The sequence below is a fragment of the Bos javanicus genome, chromosome 5, assembly GCF_032452875.1.
Source record: "Bos javanicus breed banteng chromosome 5, ARS-OSU_banteng_1.0, whole genome shotgun sequence".
In the NCBI taxonomy this organism is placed as follows: Eukaryota; Metazoa; Chordata; class Mammalia; order Artiodactyla; family Bovidae; genus Bos; species Bos javanicus.
This window is the reverse complement of record NC_083872.1, coordinates 37,192,077-37,198,518: the sequence shown is the minus strand read 5'-3', so window position 1 is coordinate 37,198,518 and position 6,442 is coordinate 37,192,077.

Genomic DNA, 6,442 nt, shown 5'->3' with positions numbered 1-6,442 from the left:
CCTAGACGGCATATTAAAAAGCAGAGACATTACTTTGCCAGTAAAGGTCTGTCTAGTCAAAGCTATGGTTTTTCCAGTAGTCATGTATTGAATTGGGCTATAAAGAAAGCTAAGTGCTGAAGAATTAATGCTTTTAAACTGTGGTGTTGGAGAAGACTCTTGAGAGTCCCTTGGACTGCAAGGAGATCAAACCAGTCAATCCTAAAGGAAATCAGCTCTGAGCATTCATAGGAAGGACTGATGCTAAAGCTGAAACTCCAATACTTTGGCCACCTGATGTGAAGAACTGACTCATTTGAAAAGACTCTGATGCTGGGAAAGATTGAAGGTGGGAGAAGGGGATAACAGGATGAGATGGTTGGATGGCATCACCAACTTAATGGACATGAATTTGAGTTTGAGCAGGGTTCAGGAGCTGGTGATGGAGAGGGAATCCTGGCATGCTGCAGTCTATGGGATCGCAAAGAGTAGGACATGACTGAGTGACTGAACAAACTGAATTGATTTTGTTTTCAATTTTGTGTACTGTTATTAAACTCATGATGAAAACTGATTTTGATTATTACATTTTTCACTTCTGGAAAGTATATTAGTTCTTTTTCAAATACGCTAGATAGTATTTTAATTTTCTTGTTTCCTGCATCTTTTCAAGCTTGTTTCTTACTTCTTTAAAAGTAGTCAACATGAAGTCCATGTCTGGAATTTTGAAGGTCTATTTATACCATCTTTTGTTTCTGCTGACACTCATGCATAATGTATTGCTTCTTCTTCTTCTTTTTTTTTTTTTTTCTGTGCTGCTTAGTGTCTGAACATAAATGGGAAACCAAGGATAAGTTTCCTCAAGAGAACATTTGTGCTAGCTTCTATGACATGGAATCACTACCACTTAAGTTCAAACCAAGTTCATGGCTTAAGAGTCTCTGGATTCTATAAGAAAAAGTATCTGGGCTTCAGCTTTGGCTCTATGTTTTACCCTTCTCAAGTTTCTTAATTGCACTCTATCTCTGTGCCCTCATCTATAAAATAAAAATAACAGTACTTAACCCACAGATAAGTACTTACTGGTAAGATGTAAAATGTTAAATACATAGTACTCAATGATTAAAATCCCATTATCATTATGTTCCCCCAACTTGCCTTAATGTCATAAAGTATTAGAAATATGCGTGCAAATTCAGAAATGGGAAGAAATTAATCACTAGTTAACAAGCAAACTGCACTGAGAGACTTTGCATTAGGAACAAGCAGAGCAAAGTATTTATCACCACAGGCTTGGAAACAAGGAGAGCTAGGGTAAATATTCTTTGAAAACTAGGGTAAGTTACTTAACCTCTTCAAGCCCTAGAATCTTAACTTGTAAAATGAGGTTGGTTACATTCCCTGAGAGCTGGTTCTGAGTTGTAATTGAAATTCTGCAATGCATTTAATATTTAAATCAAAAGTAGTCATTTTATAGGTAGTGATGACAAAGATGAAGAGATTAAAATTATTTTCGCAATTCACATAGAAGTGGAAAGGCATTATAAGGAGTATCAATTCTAATACTCTAAATTTTCTGTGAGGATAAAAGACTATTTTAGAATTTTCCTGAGATACATATACTTACCAAGCAAATTTACCTAGGTGTAAATTAATAAGCCTGCTACGTATGAGGCATGGATGGGTACCTGAGGTATAAAAATGAATGCCCTTGAATACTTAATATAGATGACCAGATATTCACTCAAATAAGTATAACATGACGTAGGACTGTTGTAAGGACACAGATTTTACAGATGAGACATTTATTAAGCCTAAACAGAGAGGAATGGGGAGGTTGAGAGGCAAAACATGAGAAAACTTGCTATATTTGGAAAGGAACAAACAGAACTGAACAAAAGGTATGTTTCACAGAACAGGAGGCAGATGACACTTGAAAGATAATCTGAAGCCATACTGTGCAGGTCTACATGTGCTGTGTTTAGGAATTTGGATTTTCATTCCATTAATACTGGGAAGCCACAGAAGTGTTATATGGTCTCAACACAATGACAGGATCAGATTTCTACTTTTCAGGCGGGGGAGGAGGGTAACTGACATTACTATACAAAGATAGACCAGTTAGAGTGAAGAATGGGGGCAGTCAGTTAGAAAATTATAACAACAATCAAAACGAGAGACAATATGTACATTAAAAACACAAATCATCAAATGCTTCATATGAAATCAGTTTTCTCTTTCAATGCCTTGGAAGAATGCTCTCAGAATTCAGAATAACTGCTTCTCAGTTTGTCCACTGGTTTCTAAATATAAAACGTGCATTGTTATTATTTACATATCATAAAATCTATTAATTTCTCTTAAGATATTTCATGGAAAAACTAGTTTCCTTTTGAAAATTATATGCAAGAAAACCCAGCACATTTTATCATAGCCTAAGGAAATTATAAAGGTTATGTTAATAGAAAGAGTCTTAACCTTCCCTTTTCAGAAACAAACACTAGTCCTTTATGATCAGGGGTGGGGGTGGAAACAATAATCAGCTAAGATTAAAACCCTATTGTAGTGAAAAATTCGGAATTCTGACTTAACGAGTCTAAGAAAATGCCAGTAAGGCTTACCAGAAAAGGGTGACTTGGAATCAAAGCAGAAAGAGTCGAGTCCCTAACCCTCTCCACTCCCCACTCATTTTGTTGCTCAAACACCCTCAAATGAGGAGTGACCAGCTCTTTGTTCTCTTCCCCCTAAAAACAACCAAATAGCTCTTGTTTTGACTCCATGATTAAATTTCCTCTTTGTAACAGAAAATATTAGTAATTGAGTTGAGTATGTAGTAAGGAAACTGAAAAAGGAAAGTCAATTTAATGTTTCTTATATTTTGCCTTATTTTCCAATGTCTAAATATAAATAATTTCATGGGTATAGTGACTTATCTCCATAAGTAAAATTTTCCTTTAGTAAGACAGGGTCTGTGTACACAGGCAGAGTAAATTAGCTCCTGCCTCTCAGTCGCTGAGAAAATGAATTGGTTAAGAAGATTAGAGTCATTTTCTTTACTTAAAGGTATTCCTGATAGCCCACACTGAAATTACACAAGATTAACTCCATTAACACCATTTTCCATTCTTAAACTTTCTAGAAAGAAGCTTTCTAGAAAGCAGCATCTAGACTGAATAGTTGAAAGCATATTTTAAGAGATCTCACAATGCTTAGAAATGCTAATATAAGTATCATTTAAGGATTCAGAATGAGGTGCTGAGAGGTCAAGAAGCCTATTACTGGTCCTACAGAGAGCCGGAAGTGAAATGCAGACACCACTCGTTTTTCTCTTCGCCATCTAGTAGTCTGCATACTCTTTTTGCAGATGGCATTTCAAATCAAATGATATTGTCAAGGATATCCCTCAAAGGCGGGGATATTACTTATTTGTCTTTCCCCATTGCATCTTACAGAGTGCTGTGAATTTCGGGGCATGTTTTGTGGCCTATCAAAAATAGGTAAAGGGAGAAGGGCTTAGGAAAATAAATTAAAACAGTATCATAAGACATCAAGCTATCCTTAAGAATCTTTCTGAATCTGAAAGCAAAATCTATAGCACAGGTACTACATTTTAAACTATTTATATTGGGAATTCCCTGGCAGTCCAGTAGTTAGGATTTCACGATCTCACTGCTGAGGGCCTGGGCTTGATCCCTGACCCACAACTAAGATCCCACAAGCCATGTGGCATGGTCAAATAAATAATTAAGTAGATAAATTAATAAACTATTTACATTAACCACCATTAGTATAGTTAAGATATACAATGCATAAATTTTTGTCTCTCTAGTGATATGTTGGCGTGAGCAACCAGACCATTCTGAAAAAATGCAATCATAATGCCTCAACTTCCTCACCTTACACGTGCTAAAATTTCAGTATTCTTTCTTCAGTTTCAGAAGTAAATAAAGAAAAAATATGACAAGTCCTATTTTCCTTCCTCTCCATATCTCCCTCCATCCTCTTCTCCTATCCCAACATTAATGCAAGAAAGTTTTCCATTGTTATATGCAGCTTCATTTCTTCTTTGACTCTTAAGGGTGGTTCTCAGGTGGAAAATATTGAAGAACACTGACCCAGATATTAAAGATCTAAATTTGAATGAACTGCTGAATTCCCAGATTTAGAAATATGTAGTTCTACTTGTAAAAAATACATAAATAAATCTAAAAGTGTGTTGAATTATAATCATTTTATGCTAAGACAGAGTCAGATCAGATCTCAAGGGAAATTCATTAGCCATTCAATTATAAAACCTTCCACAGAGAGCCCAGTAATGTAAGATTAACTAAAATAACACTAGTTACATTTACTAAGAATTTGCTATGTGCTAGACACTAGCAGTTTCATAAGATTTTCTAAAAGAAAATCCCTATCAGTACAATCTTAAGATATGACATGTGATCATTAGTACTTGTGCTTATAATATATTGAATTTGTGTATTTTTCATTATTCTGTTTGATGCTATGCTGTCCTGGACTGGAAAATGATTACTAACATTACTTCACACCTGACATCACAAGAGGGAAATTCAGTGGGTTACTAAAGGTACACATAACACAGCGACAGGTCGGCTCTGAGTCCAGGTACTCTCACTGTTTCCCAGACTTCAATCATTCATGTATTGCTGTTTTCATTACTGCTATATCTATCCTAGTAGGTGCTTATTACCTTTACATTGATTTCCTCTTTTTAAAATTAAACTTACTTTTCAAAGAAACATCAAAAAAGTGGAAAACCAATATTATTGGCCAAAAAAAAAATGTACCTAGAAAAATAAAGTCAATAAAACACAGTAGTATTATGAGATTCTCGTTAGATATTATTGCCTGGTGGACTCCTGAGCCTAGGGCCTCCACCAGCTCTGTTAAAAAGGTAAACCCAGCAGGTGATATGTAAATGTGAAATAGTCTGCTTTCTCCTTGTCTTAAACAGAATGGTTGATGAAAAGGTTGGAAGAGTGCTGGGAAAACAAAACAATTCTCACTGTACTTTTCCAATGAAACTTAATATTGTACCAGGTATCATCTAAAGAAACCTTCAAGCCTATAACGGCGTTGCATATCATTGAGATACAAGTCCCAAAATATTCTAGAAAACACCCCAAAATGATTTAGAAATTCCCTAAATGATCTCCTATCACTTTTACTTTGTTCTCAGAATCTCAAAAGTAATTTTCTTTCTCTCAAGACATGCCCCAATATGCCTATTAGTCGATATCAAGAAATACTAAGTTGCTAGAAATAGAAAATATTATTAACCAAAAACTTGTTTTCAGAAGGCAAATTTAAGTGGATGAAAGCAGTGCTGATCTAGAAGCATAATAAAGTTCAATCAAATGCCATCTTGCTTGAACTTGAACAGGTCAATAAACCACTCAGATATTTTCTTATTTGCAAAAACAGGGAAAACACTACCCACCTACAGGGTGGAAACATGGATTACAACAAGAGGAGTGGAAGTGCCTGTCACCACACTCAGCAAATGTTGCTTGGATCAAGGTTGCATATGACTTGTTTATTATAACTTACAAAAAATCCAAGTGCTTTTAATCTTAATAAAAGATCTAAGTTTGTTTTACCTTAGTATGCCTGAGTCACTATTGCTCAGTTTCAAATATTACATTGAAAATTAAAGCTAATACAAAGATGCTTCTGAAAGCCTAAAATGCTCCAGAAAAACTGCAAAACCCTAGGTGACTACTCATCGTTTGGTCCAAGGTCTATTCAAGTCCTTACTGGGGAAAATATAACATGGCAAATATTATTAGTATATTAAATAATTTTCCACATGAACAGTATCTGAATACATTTTATGGTAACTGGAAATAAGTTTAGGGATCCTTTCTTTACACAGGGCCCAAGTGCTAAATAAAGATAGCTAAAATTATAGTGCCACCTAGAGGCAAAGAAAATACTGTCAATGATGGCACACTTTTAATACTCTCATATTTTCTAATCAGTACCCCAGAGAACGCAATGGCACCCCACTCCAGTACTCTTGCCTGGAAAATCCCATGGATGGAGGAGCCTGGTGGGCTACAGTCCATGGGGTCGCAAAGAGTAGGACACGACTGAGCGACTTCACTTTTACTTTTCACTTTCATGCACTGGAGAAGGAAATGGCAACCCACTCCAGTGTTCTTGCCTGAAGAATCCCAGGGACGGAAAGAAAACTGGGATTTAATTATTTAGTAATTCACTTTCAGATTATATTTACAAGATATAATTTATCATGCAAAAGTTAAAACATTATTTCTAATTTTTTGTACTACTTAATACAGCATCGTTTCATTTTCAATGACCATTAGGTAATAAAGGTAATTTTGAAAATCCACAGTACAACAATCTGCAATTTTTGTGTCCTGAATTTATTAATTATTAAAATATATAAAGACAAAACAGGAATCTTCTAGTATTAAAA